Here is a 19,263-nt window from a genome sequence, read left to right on the forward strand (position 1 = left end):
AATGCTATGCCTATCCGGAATTCGAAACCGGGACCTCGAATAAAATGCCGGAACTCTACCATTCGCACCTCGGAGGCCGCTTTACGTTCCAACTTGCAGCATCATAACGAACCACACTTCTAAGTTGCCCCGTTCATATCTTTTCGATCTTAAATTAAAAGTAACTTATCAACGATTCGACCAATCTTCTTCAAATTTTCACAAGTGTAACTTCTTCATATACACTACAATAACATATCTAAATTTTAATGAAATTTATTTAATAGTTTTGTAGATTTTCGAGTCACGAAACGTTATATATAGATCTATAAATAAATATATTAGTAAACCTCTATTTATGTGAATGATATTTTTGTTCGCCTCATACCTTAAAACATAAAAAAAAAACAATTTTCAATCCCCCACACATTTCCATCATAGGGTTCGAAAGAAGTAATACCGTAATTTTCTTCGAAAAGTCATTAAAAAATCGGTTGAGGCTGTGTCGGGGCGCACGCCGTTGGTTTAACGAGAAACGTTACGGACCTTCGATGAAGTTCCTCCGAGCTACAGAGTAGAGTTAAATGGGAGAGCCACCATTGTATTTTTTTGAAAAAAGTCTCCAATTGAAAATTTTACATGTTTATTTTAATTTTTTATACGTAAATATTTTCCGAAATATACTTATTATTACTTAAACCTATCTACCTTGACAAAATCTAAACACAAACGCACGAATCACCGCGCTATCAGGTCTAAGTCAGAGCTACACTGAATGGAAATGTGCGAGAGCGACACTTTTGGCCGATCTGCGCTGTGCTCTCTCCCCATCAACCCGCTCACCAGTAACGCAAACTCAAAGTCGTATCGGCGAGGTGACCGGCGAGGTTATAAAATGACACCGCATTTACGTTTCTGAGACTAATATTTACGGAGTTATTAAGGCAGGACAATACAGACCTTTTCGTTCATTGAGAGCCTTTCAACGATTTATCATGGGTGGTACTATTTTCATTGGTTCCAAAGTTATAGCAAAGTGAAAATTTAATTGATGAAATGTTTTGATCTTACAAGGGAGAGGTGCATCGGTTCGAGTATATTGATTTATTGAATATATTGATTTATTAATAATTATTGACCTTTGATTGTAGAAGGATTTTAAGATGGATCATGATTCAATAATAACAATAAAAAAGAAAAAAATGTCAGAACTTATTGATGAGGTAAAGTTTTGTATGGTTTTAATTTTTTTTTAATGTGCATGTAATTTGAGTAGGCGTACAGGGACGTCATGTGGTGTCCACATCAGATTTTTTAAAAATATGCCTGATAAAGCTACATATTTTCTCACTTGCTCCGACCAAATTTGTTCGACCTTAAATTGAGCGTAAGTCAAGAACGACTCAACCGATCCTAATCAAATTTTCACACGCAGAATTTCAGATAAATTACTGCAGGATATATATTTTCATTAAAATTGATCTAGTAATTTTTGAGATTGTCGAGCAAAAAGTATAAGGAAAGTATATTTTACGTCAATGGTATTTTCATAGTTCTCATACCTTAAAACGTAAAGAAAATTAATTTGTACCCCAACTATGTAATACTCTACTTTTCTTCGAATAGTCGATAAATAAGCAATTCTTTTCGATAAATGTCGCCTAAAGATTTAACATAAACCTTTTCGTTACGCTACAAATTTCTGTTCTGGTGTGATTTTTATTTTTCGGTATGATTTTAAAGACGTTTCACGTCAAAATGAAATTTTAAAAAATTATCCTATCTCTAAATTTTGGTATGAAACATAACTGCAATAAAAAATTAAAAAATTTGACTAAAAATTTTGAGTTATTACAAACACTAACCAAATTGACGTAATTTAATCATTTGACGGCTATTTCAAAAGTGATCTCTAAATAACTATTCAACAGTTAAATATTAAAAAAAAAATTAGCAAATATTCCTGCCTCAATAAAATCTATTTTTCAGTATGATACAATTACCATATAAATCTTTTAGGACAATATATATGTGTATTACGTAATACGTGAGTAGTTTTTTATATTTTAATATGATTTATATAAATAAAAGTGAAGAAAAACCTTAAAATTATTTGAGAAACCAGTTTTTTAAATGAGCTTTAGTTTCTTGGTGCCGGGAAAGAATAATAACTCCGTTTTTTTTTATTCTAGTTAAAACAATTAAAAAGGTTAAGTTTTAAGGCTTAAAAGAAATTTCTAAAAAAAAAAATTATTTAAATAAATTGTAAATAATCTGCGAAAAAATTTTTTTTCAATGCTCCGAAGTCCAATTTTTTTTTGTCGGACGGACGACGTTCGTTCGTATATATGTTGGTCTTATAACTCTGGACTTCTTTGACCGATTTTCTTCAAACTTTGTTTACTCTACTACTACCTTCAGAAGGGAATTTATTAATTTTTTGCAGAAATTGTAAAAAGAAATTGAAATGTTTTTCCCGAAAAAAATTTCAACTCTTTATCGGAGGCTTCAGCAAAAACATTTTCTTATATAAGTTTATTTTGATTTTCCCGTCTAGATAGTGCTATAGATGTAGAAGGGAAAGTATTGTAATCGGTCCAATTTGGGCATACGCGGTTTTCATCGAATCTTGACTTTTTGGCACCTAAGGAACCCAAAAAGCCGAACGGAAATTTTCCGAATGTGCACGCGCGTGTGTTTGTTAGGTATCTAAATCACCTTATATCTCCAGAACTACAAGACCGATTTTGATCAAACTTGGTCAGAATTACTTCTACACATGTGGCATTAATATCATTAAATTTTCAACTTAAAAGGTCAAGGGAAGCTATAGAGCAAGGTCATTCTTACCTCGATATTTCACCTAATTAAGGTCATATATTCTTTAGGTACATTTTTTAACGATTAAAAAATAACAACATCTGCTATAGCAATTTCTTTGCAAAATCGCACCCCCACCCCAAAAAATACTCTAAACTACTGCGATGTTGTGACGTCACAGGTGGACAATAGAATTAAATAAATGAATAATATCTAAAATATAAAAAAATAACTCGGTCTGGCTGGGTTTGGAACTCGATCGCCCGATCGACTCGGTACTTGGAGCGTTAAGCCTTGCGGCTACACCAGTCTGCCGACCGTACAAGCTAGATTTGTTCTATGCAAGTTGTGAAATTACATTAGTTTAGTTAATGCCGACTGTCGCCGCCAGTACCTCCACACCCGCGCGAATTAAATACAGCATGCGCGCGCGCTTTAGTTAGAATCATCGAATTAAATAAATAAAAAAATATTATATTTATATAAAACGATAAATATTTTTAATTATTGTATGTGTATATGGTGTTTAAGCCGTACATCACAAATAATCCACAGTTGTAGGACTTTCTTGGAGCCGCGTTTCAAGAAAATCTGTTGTCAGCTTTTTTCATCGAGATCACGAATTATCGAAAATGTTTATTCACCCTCCTCCCCAAAAAATGGTTTTATATATATATTTTTTTTTATTTTGTTTCAGAAAAGGAATTAATAGGAATTTTTTTGCATTTATATTTTCTTCATCGATAGACCTGCAAACTACCATAAAATTGTTTGCCGATCTCTCTCCAATGGTCTTTTTTATTTAAAAAAAATTTATTTAAAATTTTAAAAATTATTGCATTTAAAATATAAAAATTTTAACTTTTTGATAGTCATTACCGTTTAGTATTTCTTGAAAAAAAAAATTAATTTAACATTTTCACCCCAACCTAGAAAATTTACAAGTTTGTTTATTTAGAATTATGGCTCTATTTGTATTTTTTAACAATTTTAAAAGTTCTTTTTTAATTTACTCACCATTTAGGAATTATTTTCTTAAAAATCAATTTTACCCAAATGCTTCCCCTTGAGTATAGGAACCCCCAAAATTAAAAAAATGAATTGCATAAATAACTTGACCAGGGAAAGGCCACGCCGGTCATATTTCATTTATTGATAAAATAAATAAAAATTATACGAGATACTGAAAGTAATCATACATTTCGACGTACAATGAAAACATAAATATACGTTTATAACTTTGTATAAACGTTTAATAAATCGATTATTTTTAACATCTTGTTGATATAAATTAAACTGATACGACCCATATCGTTTTTACGCCTAGCCACGTGATGATAAAGAAAATAACATATGAGAGATATGAACGGACATTTTAACAGACAATAAATGCTGAAAAGATTAGGCCCGGTATTGTTAATATACTTTTTTATCGATTTTAATTAAAAGCACGTTCTTAGAATTAAAAAAATAAATAAATTATATATCAGTTTAAATCAAATTAAGATTAACTATGAAATAATTTTTTTAATTGGATCAAACCTATTAGCATCCGGTTATTTAATAAGAAATTAATATTCTTTCGTAGAATTGAAAGGTGAAATATTATTCAACTCCGGAAATAATAAAAATTCATTAGTATATTTTTTGTAAAATTCATACATAACCGATAACTTTTTATATAAATCTAAACACTGTTCGTTTTAGCACTAATACGTAATTCTTAATAATAAACTATTATCATTAATTAAAAGGTCTAACTAGCATTGATAAATTGATCTATAAAAATAATAATTACAATTTACGATACGTAAGACGAATTAAATGAAAGAATAAAAATAATATAAAGGTGTATTTATCTCAAAATAAATATTGAAGAATTCATTTATTAAAAAAGATATGCAAAGACACTACGAAAAATAAAAATTTATTTAATTATCCATTAATAACAAAATACGGACTCCAATTATAATTAATTAATTTTTTTACGATAGATTAAACATGAATTTCTTAGCGTATAAAATATGTCGTATCTGATGACCGAGATTCGAACCCGGAAAATTTCCAAATGAAAAACCCCACCGCTTCGCCGAGAAGGTTCCAGTAACAGTAATACCGATTAACAAAAATGTTATCCGTATTTAACGAAAAATAGTTATAATTCAACTAAAGAAATATTATTTAAACTACTAACGTAGAATTTGCTGATGATATAGTAATTCTAGCCGAGGGTAAAAAGGATTTAGAAGAAACAATGAACGGCATAGATGAAGTCCTACGCAAGAACTATCGCATGAAAATAAACAAGAACAAAACAAAAGTAATGAAATGTAGTAGAAATAACAAAGATGGACCACTGAATGTGAAAACAGGAGGAGAAAAGATTACGGAGGTAGAAGAATTTTCTTATTTGGGAAGTAGAATTACTAAAGATGGACGAAGCAGGAGCGATATAAAATGCCGAATAGCACAAGCTAAACGAGCCTTCAGTAAGAAATATAATTTGTTTACATGAAAAATTAATTTAAATGTCAGGAAAAGATTTTTGAAAGTATATGTTTGGAGTGTCGCTTTATATGGAAGTGAAACTTGGACGATCGGAGTATCTGAGAAGAAAAGATTAGAAGCTTTTGAAATGCGGTGCTATAGGAGAATGTTAAAAATCAGATGGGTGGATAAAGTGACAAATGAAGAGGTATTGCGGCAAATGGATGAAGAAAGAAGCATTTGGAAAAATATAGTTAAAAGAAGAGACAGACTTATAGGCCACATATTAAGGTATCCTGGAATAGTCGCTTTAATATTGGAAGGACAGGTAGAAGGAAAAATTGTGTAGGCAGGCCACGTTTGGAATATGTAAAACAAATTGTTAGGGATGTAGGATGGTAGAGGGTATACTGAAATGAAACGACTAGCACTAGATAGGGAATCTTGGAGAGCTGCATCAAACCAGTCAAATGACTGAAGACAAAAAAAAAACGTAGAATATTCTAATCCTAATAAGCAGTTGGATATAGATACAGTATTATTATCGGTAAAGAGGAACGGTTTCAGAATTATGAGGAAGATCAGTAATAAACGAAAAGAAAAAAAGAATCAAGAATAACTTAAAACACCTGTCATTCTACACTTTCTAGTCAGAACGTACGTATATAGGCATTATCGAAAAATTAAATTTCAGCCGTCTATTTGCAGTCAGTTAGAATCTTTACCCCTGTTTAAACACCAGATGCACGCATCTTCTATGATTCTATAGAAACTTAAAAATAAATACAAATATTTTTTTATAGAAAAAATATTACGTCAATGAATTTTTAAATAAAATTAATTAAATTTAAAAAAAAAATTATAAATTTTCTACAACCCTTTCAACGTGACCAAAATACGTGTCAAATATTTTTCATTAAAACCTTCTGAATCGTAATTTGTTTTTTTATTATTTCTTATATTTATTATCTTCATGTTTTTATCATTAAATATGTTTATAATTTTAAATAATTATTATAAAGTTTAATTACAGTTACTTTTTTTATCTTATAAATAAGATATACTTTGTAATGCTGCTTTGATCAAGGTTTTATCATGATTTCCCCTTGGTGCATTGGAAGGTTTTAAGATAAGTATCGTAACTTTTCAATAGGAGGAGGATAGGTTTACCTAAGGGTGTGAAAGAGGAAGATTGTTTTGTCCTTGAAACGATCACCGCGATATCTTTGTTTAGTAGAGAATAACATCCTGATGAGTGAAAACGTTGTTTTCGGTTCTAGACGGATTATTGATTTTGCAAAACGGATAAAAAAAATAGAATAAAGAGTTTGTGTCAATTTTTGTTTGAAAAACAGGAAATCAACTTCGACGACTTATGAACTCTTAAAAACAACTTTTGGAAAATAAATTTCTGAGCCAGCCAGACAAATATTTTTACTGGTTCAACAGATTTAAAAATGGCCGTGAATCTGCGGAACGTGATACCCCCAGTCCTGTCGGCCTTCCACTTCAAAAACCAATGACAATATCAAAGTTCGTAATTTAATGTGCTCTGACCGTAAACTTACAAGTAGGAAGATGGCTGATAAAACTGAAATTAAATTTCTACGCGGTTCAGTTAATTTTAACTGAATTTGTACATGCGTCCAGTTTTCGCGAAAATTCATTCCCAAATTGTTGTCAGATAAGCAGAAAAAACACATACTTGAAGCGTCTAAGAACTGATTAATCGACCTGAAACTAACCCGGATTTGTTTACGCTAATTAGGTTGTAATTATAGGGTAAATAGTGAAAGGATCCAAGTTCGTCATGACCGAAAAAATTCGGTCGCATGAGAAGAGAACTTTGGTGGTTTTCTTCAATTCTACGGGTATCTTGCATCATGAATTTATTGGGGGCAGACAGTCAATCAGGAATAAGTGTCCTTCAGCGTTTGCGCAAAATTATACGGAAGAAAAGGCGTGCACTCTGACGAGCATCACTTCCTCCATCACGACAAGGTACCGGCTCATCGTTCTTTCTAAAAGACGGAATTTTTTGACAAATTCAGTGCTTCCACACAACCCCTCCCCTTCTATTCCCCTGATTTAGCCCCTGCCGACTTCTAACGGTTTCCTAAATTCAAATTTTTACTGAAAGAGAACCGATTTAACTAAATTGAAGACATACAGCCAAATACAAAGAAGGTTTTTAATAACCTTTAGAAAGAAAATTTCTAGGAATGTTTTCAAAAGTGAAAATACCGTTGGAGTCCGTATTTTCAGTCAGAAGGAAACTATTTTAATGGAGATCACAATAGCTTGTAAGCACTACCGTTTTAAAATTACAAACTTAATTTTAAAAATTTCCAATCGCACCTCGAAAATCCAAACATTCCTGACGGGATCTACATAATGTATTATTTTATTTTGGACTTAACGGATATCGATATCTAACCTTGATTCTCATCGTAAGAGTAGAAATTTAGTTCAAGCAAAAATATCGTTCGAGATTTTCAATTTTGAAGAAAGTAAAACCGATCAAAGATTGAAGGAAAAAACTTAGTGTACGTTATTTAGATTTTAGGCTTCAGAAAATTGTTGGATGAAGATGTATAACCGATTTTCGTTGAGCTTTCAAAGACTATGCTTTTGGAGTGCATACATGCCCTCCAATGTATTTATTTTATTATATTATTTTTTTTTAATGTATTTATTTTATATTTAATAATGTATTTTTTTTATTTTCAGAATAAAAGATTTATTTATTTACTCGTATTTATGATATAATTATATTTGAGGTTTAATGTAAATCGATCGTATTAGTGGAAAATATTTTAACAGACTTTCATTTTATAAATTTACGTCGTACATAACCACCACATAATGATAGTTTATTTTCATATTATATGCAGGGTCCGGCATATAAACCTGACGATTTTTGAGGGATAATAATTAAACTGTATTTCGTACTATTAAAACATTTAATATATCAAATTAAAGATCAATTTTTGCAATTCATACTGAATTCTTTACATAGATTTTTTTTATTTGAATATTACGTCGTCCAAATGTTTTCCATTACTCGTCACACACTCACCTAACCTCATTCTAAAATTTGACATTGCTCGCTCAATCATCACTTATGGAACCGCTTCAATTTCTCGTTGAATGGTCTCCTTGAGTTCTGCAATTGACTGTGGTCGACTACTGAAGACTTTGTTTGAGATACCCCCATAGAAAAAATCACAAACAGCCAGATCAGGTGAACACGCTGGCCAAGGAATGTCGCCAAATCGGGAAATAAAACGTCCAGGAAAGGTTTCTCGCAGAACATCCATTGCGATTCTTGCCGTATTGGCGGTGGCAACATCCTGTTGAAACCAAATTTCGTCCTTGAAAGTCATTCGGTATCAGTCGCAGAAATTCATTCGACATGTTTGCGTATCGATGAGATGTTACTGTTACTTTGCGATTTAACTCCTCAAAAAAAATACGGGCCGATTATGCCGAACTTTGAAACCGCACACCACACTGTAACATATTGTCTGTGAAGTGGTTTTGCAAGAATTTTCCGTGGATTATGCGAAGCCCAATATCGGTAATTTTGTTTATTTACAAATCCTGACAGATGAAAATGCGCCTCGTCACTTAAAAGAATAACGGCATCCTGGTGGACATCATCTTATACGGATGGAATTTCAGGTCGGCATGAAGAATTCGTCGAACACTTCGATCAGAAATGGCTAGCGCAGCAGCATGTCACGCTACTGAACGTCGTGGAGACCGGGTAACAGCTAACCTAACAGTGTTACTGTTTTCAGGCGTTCTCACAGTCCGTTTTCGTCCTGCTGGTTTCATTTTTAAAGCCGACTATGTGTTCCTAAAATTCTTCACCCACAACAATATCGTATTCCTAATAGGAACAGACGCGTATCGATTTAAATTGAAATGTCTGCGAAATAAACGCTGTTACAATAATCGAGTCATTTTTAAAATTGGCTTCAATCACAAACGCTCCTTATTAACCCGACTACGATATACTGGCTACTGAAATAGGATGAATAGACCTGTCGATGTACAACACTCCCGCCTTCTCATTGACAGTGGTGCCAACATAACAATTACTAAAAAATCATCAGATTTATATGCCGGACCCTGTATATGTTTATCTATTTGCCTGATCAAAACGAATACACCAGTTTATTTTTTTAATAATAATTTTGTTCCTGACGATTAACAATTCGTTAATCCAAATTGGTAGAGGGTAATAAAAAATATTAGTTTAAATAGAGCACGTATTTTTTACTGGTATCTTATATGTACTTTTTTTATGGGTTTCACATGAACGTTAACTCGAATTAACAAAAGATAATCGAAAAAAGTGACTTTTTTTAAAATTATTTTTAAGAAATATTTTTGTATTGAAATAAAATTTCAATAGTTCACAAAAAATAAAAAATAAATTACTAAAAAAAAAAAAATAAGATGATTTTCATACTTTTATAATTATTTTCAAACGAATTATTAAATTTAAAACAATCTTCATAATTACCTTTATCCATTGACAAAGATAAATCACAACTAGCGTAAAGCGACTTACTTAAATGAAGAAAAAAAACATCGTAGAACATACGGTACGATAGATTTATTAATGTAGAAATAATTAATAGTTAAAAAGAAATTAATAGACAGGAAAATTACTATGTTATTTAGAAAGAGATTATTATTTGTGAATTACTCTGACGTCAAAATACAATAATTATATAACAAGAAAAGATTTTTATCGGTATTTAATCTGTTATACAAATTACCCATCTTTTGTTTCAAATATAGTTCTTCTCCATTAAAAAGGTCATCAAAATGGATTCCTAATATTAACTCTTCGCGTTTTTTTAATTTCTTTAAGAACGCCTGGACGGGTTCTAAAAGTGAAAAAAAGAAAAACGTTTACGTAAATACGAGAGCCTAGAAATTCCTCCTTTTTATGTAATAGCTTGTGAAAAATTTTTACCGTGATTTTTGCTCCAAGGATAAAATGAAACCATAACTGACTGAAATTATTGGAACTTAAATTAAGGAAGAATATGAAGGTTTCACAAATGGGTTTTGACCTAAAAAAACTGAATAAAAATAAATCTTAAAATTCTATCTCTAATAATTTTTGAAAAAATTACTATAAAAGACAACAAATTTAATGTCGCAATTTTTTTTTTAGAGTTGATGAAAAAATGTTAAAAAGAAAATTTTACTTTTATTAAAAACAAGACAGATTGAGAAACGTAACACAAAAAAATATATATATACAGAGTGATTCAGGAATACGGGAAAATAATTTGGGAACTGATTCTATAGCTTGAAATAAAGAAAATATTTTATACAAACATATGATAACGCATTATTATATAGTTACGGCTAATGGAAAATTTCGCCCGGATTTTAGTTCCCCCGGTGATATGAGGTGATAGTGAAATTTTTAAAGCATTATATAAGAAGTAAATTTGATGGGTTTTTTTTTAATGTTTTTTGATCTGAAAAATCGTATAAAACAGGTCCCACAATTATATCTCCCGTAGTTTTCATGATATCAAAGATAAAACATAAAACTTCCACGACGAAAAACACATTTTTTCGCTTTAAAGTACAATAATTTTGTTAAATGATTAATAAATAAATATGTAAATTTTATTATTTATAACTTATAAAAAAATTTATTATGATAAAATTAATGAAATAAAGTTTATGAGAAACTGAAAAGAAAATGAATTATTATTAAAAAATCTGATGTATACATCACATGACTTCCTTGTACTATTAAATTACATATACGCATTTTTCTTTAAAAGAAAAATACATAATTGAATAATTCTATTTCATTTAATAACTTCTGATATTTTTTCTTTTTTTTTTATTGTTATTTACTGTAAAACTTTTTTTACAATCAGAGGAAATAATTGTTAATAAATCAATATATTCAAATTAAAAAAAAGGAGACGAGTCTGATTTGAACCGATGTGCCTTCCCCTTGTAAGATCCAAATATTTCATTAATTAAAATTTTATTTGGCTATAACTCTGGAACCAATGAAAATAAGTACCACTTATGATACATCTTGAAAAGCTCCCAATCACGGGTTATTACTGCAATTAAGAAAAAGTCCAAAACCCATTTTTTTTTTTTATTTTAGGTTTTTTTGGACATTTTGGTCCAGTCGATTGCAATCAAAAGGGGAGATGCACAACTAGATGTTACAACAGTCCTAAATCCAAAATTCCAACATCTTACGACTAATAGTTTTTAAGTTATACGAGATACAAACGTACGTAGAGACGTCATGCCGAAAACTAGTCAAAATGGATTCTGAAATGGTCAAAATTGATATTTCCGTTGAAATCTAAAAATCGAAATTTTTCGCGACACAATACTTCCTCTACTTCATACGAGGAAGTAAAAACAAAAAAACTTTGTAGCTGTTTTTTCATTAAAATCAGCTTTAATTAAAAAAAGATCTAATTAATATGTCCTTTTATACCTAGAACAACCGAGTCACGGGGAGAAACTATTTGGAATTTTTAAACAATTAATTTCTTATAATGCATGAAAATTTCTCATTGAAACGAATTGAAATAAATGTACTATAAACTTGATGGAGTACAAACACATTTCACGAACGAAGTAAGATAATTTTTAAGTGAAAAATTCACTGGTAAATAGATTGGATACAAAGGATCGATAAATTGGCCAACTAGATCGCTGGATATTATTCCCTTAGATTACTGTTTCTGAGGATGGATTCAAGCAAAAATATCATATATGTGATGAACTTATCGCTTGTATTCTCAATATTGCCGTCTTTATAAAAAAAAAACGCGAAGATATTAGGTTCGGTCAGAAAAAGAAAAAAGTAAACTAGTTGAAAAGGCATCGATGTCATCGGTAGAATTTTCAAACTGTATAAACCACAGTATTTATTTAATAGTAAATTAAAACTATTTTGATTTTTCAAAGATATAAATCTATTGTATAAAAAACAGCTGTTTTAATTTTTACAAATTCATAATACTTTTACTTCCTCGTACGAAGTAAAGGAAGTATTGTGACCGTGAAAAATGTCAGTTTTCAAATTTCAACGGAAATATTAATTTTGATCATGCCTGAATCCGTTTTAACTAGTTTCGGCGTGACGTCTGTACGTAGGTATGCATCTAGCATAACTCAAAAACGATTAGCTATAGGATTAAGGAATTAGCTGTTAGAATTTTGTATTTAGAACTGTTGTAACATCTAGTTATGCTCCTCCCGTTTTGATTGCAATCGGCCTGTACCAAAAGTGTCCAAAAAAGCCCAAAGCTTTTCTTAACTGCAGTAACAAGCCCTCATTGAAAGCTTTTTAAATATATATCATAAGTGGTAGTTATTTGCATTGGTTCCAGAATTATAGCCAAATAAAATTGTAATTAATGAAATATTTGAATCTTACAAGGGGAAGGTACATCGATTCAAATCAGACTTCATCACCTTTTTCTTAATTTGAATATATTGATTTATTAACAATTATTAACTTCTGATCGTAAAAAAAGTTTTACGATAAGTAATAATTGAATAATAACTATAAAAAAATATCATAATTTAATAATGAAATGAAATTTTTATGTACTTTTTATTGTACATAAAATTTATGTACTTTATTGTATATGTAATTTAATAGGCGTACAAGAATATATATGGCGTCCACATCAGATTTTTTGAATTAAATTTTGTTCGGACTACCGAGCTGGTCTAGTGGTATGATCATCGTAACAAATCACTTGTTTATCGAAGTCGAGAGTCCTCAGGTTCAAATCCTAGCAACAGTTGGTTACTTTTATACGGATCTGAATACTAGACAATGAATACCGGTGTACTTTGGTGGTCGGGGTTTATAATTAACCACATCTCAGGAATCGTCGGTCTGAGTCTGTACAAGATTTCATTTATTTACGTGTGACACATATCATCCTCATCTCTTCTGTATAGAGGGGGTTTACTATTCACTAGTTAGTTAAACAGATAGTAACGTACACATTAAGAAATGGAAAACATTTTGCTCCGTTCAGTTTTTAATAATAGTTTTTTTCCATCTTTACTTTATTACATTAATTTTCTTAGAATTAATTTTCTACAAGTTTTGATAATAAAATTTACGCATTTATAGGTCATTTAACAGAGTTATTGTATTTCAATCCTGTTTTTCGTTACAGAATATTTCTATTTTACTTTGAATATCGTGAAAAACTACAGTTCTGGGACCTGTTTATTCGATTTTCAGGTTAAAAAACAGTAGAAACCATCAAGTTTATCACTTATATAACGCCTTTAAAATCTCAGTATGACTCACCAGGGGAGTTAAAATCCGGAAGAAATTTTTCGCTAGTCGTAACATCATAATAAAGCGTTTTCGTACATTTGTTTGTATGAACTTTTTTAATTATTTCAAGCTCGAAAATCAGTTCCCAAATTATTTATTTAACTTTCCTCTTGAATTACCTTTTATGCAAGTAATGCTACGAAACTACAGATCAGAAGTATATGTAACAATACCATTGCAGCTGTAACTTCAATTGTGATTTCCTTACACAGAGTGATTCAGGAGGATTAGGCAATACTTTGACTTTGACTATCGACTTTTATTAACAACAAAACCGACGAAAACTTAGAAGAAAAAGAAAACAGATGTGTCTAATAGGTGCAATAATTTTAGACCTACGGAAAGCAAGTTGGCAATACTGATTTTTTTCTTCACAATTTGTTTAAATACTGCTCATTGTTGTCAGTTAATTGTGGTAATGTATTAAATAACATTTCGCTGATCAATCGTGTTTGCAGTATTACGTCGAATTCTTATCGTAAAAATTTCAGAAAACTGTTAAGAAGTGTAATTTTGTATTCATTTTACAATGCATAGAAATCAAGTCTGTTAAAAAAAGTGAAATTTTGTTTAGTTTTGTTTTGAAAAATGCCGCGTATGCCGACGTGATTTTCATCTATGGATTTTGCAATGGATGTGCTGCGGCAGCGGTTACAGAATATCGATATAGGTATCCTGGTCGTGTTGTACCAAATCGTAAAGTATTTATTAGAATTTTTAATAATCTTCGTGAGAATGGTACACTTCCCAGCGCTCATATTTCATCTGAACGACAAGCAAATCATGCTGATGAAGGTGAAAACATTCAGCAGATAGTTCAACGTAGTCCGGCAACGAGCACAAATTAATTGCAACGCGGCTCAATATTTCACAAAGTAGAGTATGGAAGACATTAAATAATAATGGATTGCATCCTTTTCGTATTCAGAAAGTGCAACATCTCCAGCCTGGTGACTACGCCAGCCGGCTGCAGTTTTGTCAATGGATTAAAAGGAATCAACATTTAATTCCATTTATACTATTTTCGGATGAAGCTACTTTCACTCGTAACGGAATTAGCAACACACGGAATGCGCATCGGTGGTCTGAAGGAAACCCATATGCTACAGTGGAAAAAAATTTCCAGCAACGATTTTCAGTGAATGTTTGGTGTGGTATCATAGATGACCAATTAATTGGTCCTTTCATACTACAAAATCGTGTCACAGGGAGAAATTATCTGGAATTTTTACGTAATGAATTTATTATATTGCTAGAAAATATCCCCTTACCAAAACGAATTGAAATGTATTACAAACTTGATGGAGCTCCTACACATTTCACATTTCTTTTTTTGTAATATTTTCTTCTAAGTTTTCGTCGGTTTTGTTGTAAATAAAAGTCGACATGTTTAAAATTTTATTTCTTTTTTGTTGACATTATTTACATCAATCTTCTTATAATTAAATTCTCTACATTTATTTTTAAAAAATGTATGATTTATCGCCAATTTAACAACATTATTGTACGCCAAACGTAAAAAAATGTGTTTTTTGACCCTATTTTTGGCGTTTTACATTGGATATCTTAGAAACTAAGAGAGATACAGTTCTGGGACCTATTTTTTCGATTTCCCAGCTTAAAAACCATAAGAAACAATTGAAGTTGCCCCTTAATTGACCTTCCCAGAATTTCAAAAAGCCTTAATTTACCCGGAGGAACTGAAACTCGGGAGAAATCTTTCACCCTGTATAACTCGCTAACGAAGCGTTTTCGGACCTATGTTTATACGAACTTTTTTCTTATTTTTAGCCTGTAGAATGAGCTGTCACAGTATTACCTTATCCTCCTGAATCACCTATATATCTATTTATAGGCCTATGAATAAAATTGTATAGCTCGAAAATCTCTAAAACTACTCCGTCAATTTCAATGAAATTTAGATATGCTGATGTAGTGTATCTGAAGTTGTACATGTGAAAATTTGATGAAAATCGATTGACTCAACAAAATAAAATAACTGTTACATAAAAAATCTGTTTTCTTTTTAAATAGTATAGAAGAGAAAGGAATTTTAGAACTAGATTCAACCAGTCATATGAATATATATATATATATATATATAGGCAGCATAGCTTCGACAATTTATCTATTCTTATACACAGTTGTGTAAATACTGTTTGCTACTAAACAGTTAACAATTTAAATTTAGTTTTTTTTATAATTAAAATTTCAAAAGATATTTTACACACAATATGGAAAAACCAACGGTACTTACGTATTAACGCCAACGCAGCTACAGCTTTATTTAAAAACGAAGTAGTGAATCGGATTTCGGTGGAAAATGAAGTCTCTTTATTAATTTTAATAAATGGTTATTTATATTTATTTATTTTATAAATATAATTTAACCAAACTTAACCTACGCTCGCTAACCTTGACTAATTAATACCGTAATTTTTTGAATATTTATTTAATAAATTCAGTAATCATTGCAATTATTTGTTATTTAAATAATAAAAACACTCCTGTTAATTAGTCAAGGTTAGCGAGCGAAGCGAGCGTAGGTTAAGTTTGGTTAAATTATATTTATAAAATAAATAAATATAAATAACCATTTATTAAAATTAATAAAGAGACTGTTTTGAATATATGTTAAACTCTATATCGGCCCATTTTCCACCGAAATCCGATTGACTACTTTGTTTTTAAATAAAGCTGTAGCTCCGGTGGCGTTAATACGTAAGTACCGGAAAAAACAACATTACATGAAAATAGTCGTACTTGGTGAAAATAAAAAAAAATTACAATTTTAAATTTGTAATTTTTTTTCATTTTTAGAATGAGATTTGTGTAGATACACGAGAGCAAGAATGAAATATATAAATGTAAACGAAAAGGACCACCAAGAGAAATGGAAGCAAAAAACAAAATTCTTGCAAATTTTTAGCGACTCGTAGTAAAAAATATTATCTATTACTAAAAGTAAACAAAAACTAATCGTTAATTTTGAATTCCGTATTATAAATAGAATTAGATACCATTTAATATGCGTAAAACGGTATTCTACATATTAATTAAACAAGAAAAATAAGATAAAATTGTAAGTAGATATATATATAAAGTACACTCTTGTCAGGAATCGAACCCGAAATTATATATATACCATGTCAACAATTATACCAACCAACCGACAACTGCCAATTAAGAACAAAACACTGGTTAAAAAAACAACCGAATTATTATTATTTTTTTTAATTTTAAATCAGTAAATATATTTTTTAAATCTTCTTCAATTTAAGTTCAAAGGCCTCCCAAATAAAAATTTAATCCGAGTAAATGTAACAGTTTTCGAAAGGATGTTTACACAAAAAAAGGAATGAAATTATATTTATATTACAAATAAACACAATAATAGTAAAAGAATTTGACAAAAAAGTAATTAAAATAATAGTAAATAAAGAAAATATATCTTTAATTAATGTAAGATGTAAGAAAGTAACGGTCGGATGTTGTTCTTTCAAACAAGCCTACATGAAAAAGCAGTAAATAGTGTGTGACGAGACGCAGTAAGATACCGGTACCAGTAAAGAACAACTAACTAAAAGGGATAAAAGAAAACAACGAGGGTGACTGGGTCTGTAGTCAGTAGCTACAACAGTAAACAACAACTGCAACAAAAAAATTCACGACGGAAATAATGAGAAATGTTTGAAAAAAGAATTTTGTAACATTAGGCTATTTTACATTAAACACAGTTTCACTTTAATAAAATTTAAAAAAAAAACAAAGCTATAAAATAGGCTAATATTAGAAATACGTGATCATATTTCTATGAATAAAAAATAATTTGAATACACAGTTAATAATTAAACTACAAAATAATTGTTCATACATCGCTGAAAAATTATGTACATAAAAAACAAGTTATCAAATAAACACGTTATAAAAAAAAACAAGTGATAACAAAATGTTTCTGTTAATTGTCAAAAGTAAGAACAGTTTCACGCAATTGCAAATATAACACAATATGATATAAATCTCGGGAGTAAACTTTCCTAAAAAATAATTAATTTAAGGCTTAATGACTGAACTGATTATGAAAGTCTTAACCAATCGAAAAATATGGTTAAAAACTAATTAATACAAATTCATCTAACCCATAAATTAATCAAAACATAATTTGTTATTAAAAATGATTTAAAATAAATACATTAAAACATATATACATTAATTATTAATAATAAACAAAAAGATGTAAATTATAGTTCAAACGTTTTTTTAACTATAAAAAAATATAGATCTACTTATAAAAAATAAATTGGTTAACCTTAACGTCAGAGTAAAAGAAAGGGATGAACGTTACCTGTTAATCAAATTGTCATAAGCCAGCAACCAATTAACATAAAAACAAGAAGCCATCACAAATTTCACTAACACTTAAGTATTTAATTACTATTATTACAGTTAACAAAAAAATCTGTTAAAAATAAAATCATAAGTGATAAACAACGTGAGCATCGGTGGCTACGGACAGCTCGAGACAAACGATCCGTGGGTTTCACACGCTACAGCGATAGTCGTACTGACGAGCAAGGCGCTCGACTATATTAGTTTCTTTTTATCACACCAGAGTCGCTAGTTATAAGAATAATAATCCAATCGATATCGACTAGACCGCCTGTCGTCATTTTAAACATTTTTTTTCTGTTGTTATTTTTTATTGCCAATAATTTTAACGTTTCGATCATAAAGAATAAATTTAATAAAATAAATATTAATCACTTTCTACCTCTTACTAATTCATTAAAATTTTAAAACGACAGTGCAATTTAGTTAAATCTTCATTCAAACACTAACCTGCATTTTTTTCATCATTTTTAAACATATGATAATGATATTGCTTTGGTTGCACAAAAAACCCATCAATGTTTAATATTATACACTATAAATTATCTTTAGTAAATGATGAAAATAATATAATAAAAATTTAATAAAATTTTTTCCAATACATATATTTCAATTTTGGAATTGTTTCATTATTGGCCACTTTTCTTTTACTTATCACTTCATTATTAGTATTATTTTTCTTTTTATTTAAATATTCAATAACCTAAATAGAAGAACCATTTAAGAAGTAAAATATTTCAACCTACAATATTAATTTAAAGTACACTAACATGAAATCTGATCTGAAATTTAAAAATATTTATTGTGACTTTTTATCATCGAAGCAAAAATCATATCATAAAATTGAACATACTACCAAAAAAATGTGAATGAAGATAATTCTTTGTAACTATAGCTGTAGAAAACCCTATTGGAATCTTAACAGTAGATGCATTACACTTTTATCTTTTGTGGGCTTATTTTTCATTGTTGAATAAATATATTTCATTAATAATGTATTATTAATTGGTAATGTATTATATTTCACAACAGAAAGTGGTACATTAATTTGTTTTTTTTTTTATTTTACCTGTCCCACTCTTTCTTATGGCTGTGACATATGAGTACAGATTGTTTTAGGACATAGGAGTACAGAAAGCTTTCTCTAAAAGTAATGATGATCATTATACAGTCATTGCTTACGGTAAAACAAGGCCTTTTTA

At 29.9% G+C, this 19,263-nt stretch overlaps 1 protein-coding gene across 1 annotated transcript in view; it reads right to left on the reverse strand.

Annotated features, from left to right (window-relative positions):
- The window catches only part of LOC142332334 (growth arrest-specific protein 2-like), a 281,042-nt gene extending 262,675 nt beyond the window's left edge, over positions 1-18,367 (reverse strand). Inside the window, exon 1 of the mRNA XM_075378715.1 lies at positions 18,018-18,367. The gene's annotated coding sequence lies outside the window, so the exon portion shown is untranslated. The remainder of the gene's footprint in view (positions 1-18,017) is intronic.
- Positions 18,368-19,263: the final 896 nt, after the last annotated feature.

Source organism: Lycorma delicatula, chromosome 11 (genome assembly GCF_047948215.1).
Source record: "Lycorma delicatula isolate Av1 chromosome 11, ASM4794821v1, whole genome shotgun sequence".
NCBI classification, from domain to species: Eukaryota; Metazoa; Arthropoda; class Insecta; order Hemiptera; family Fulgoridae; genus Lycorma; species Lycorma delicatula.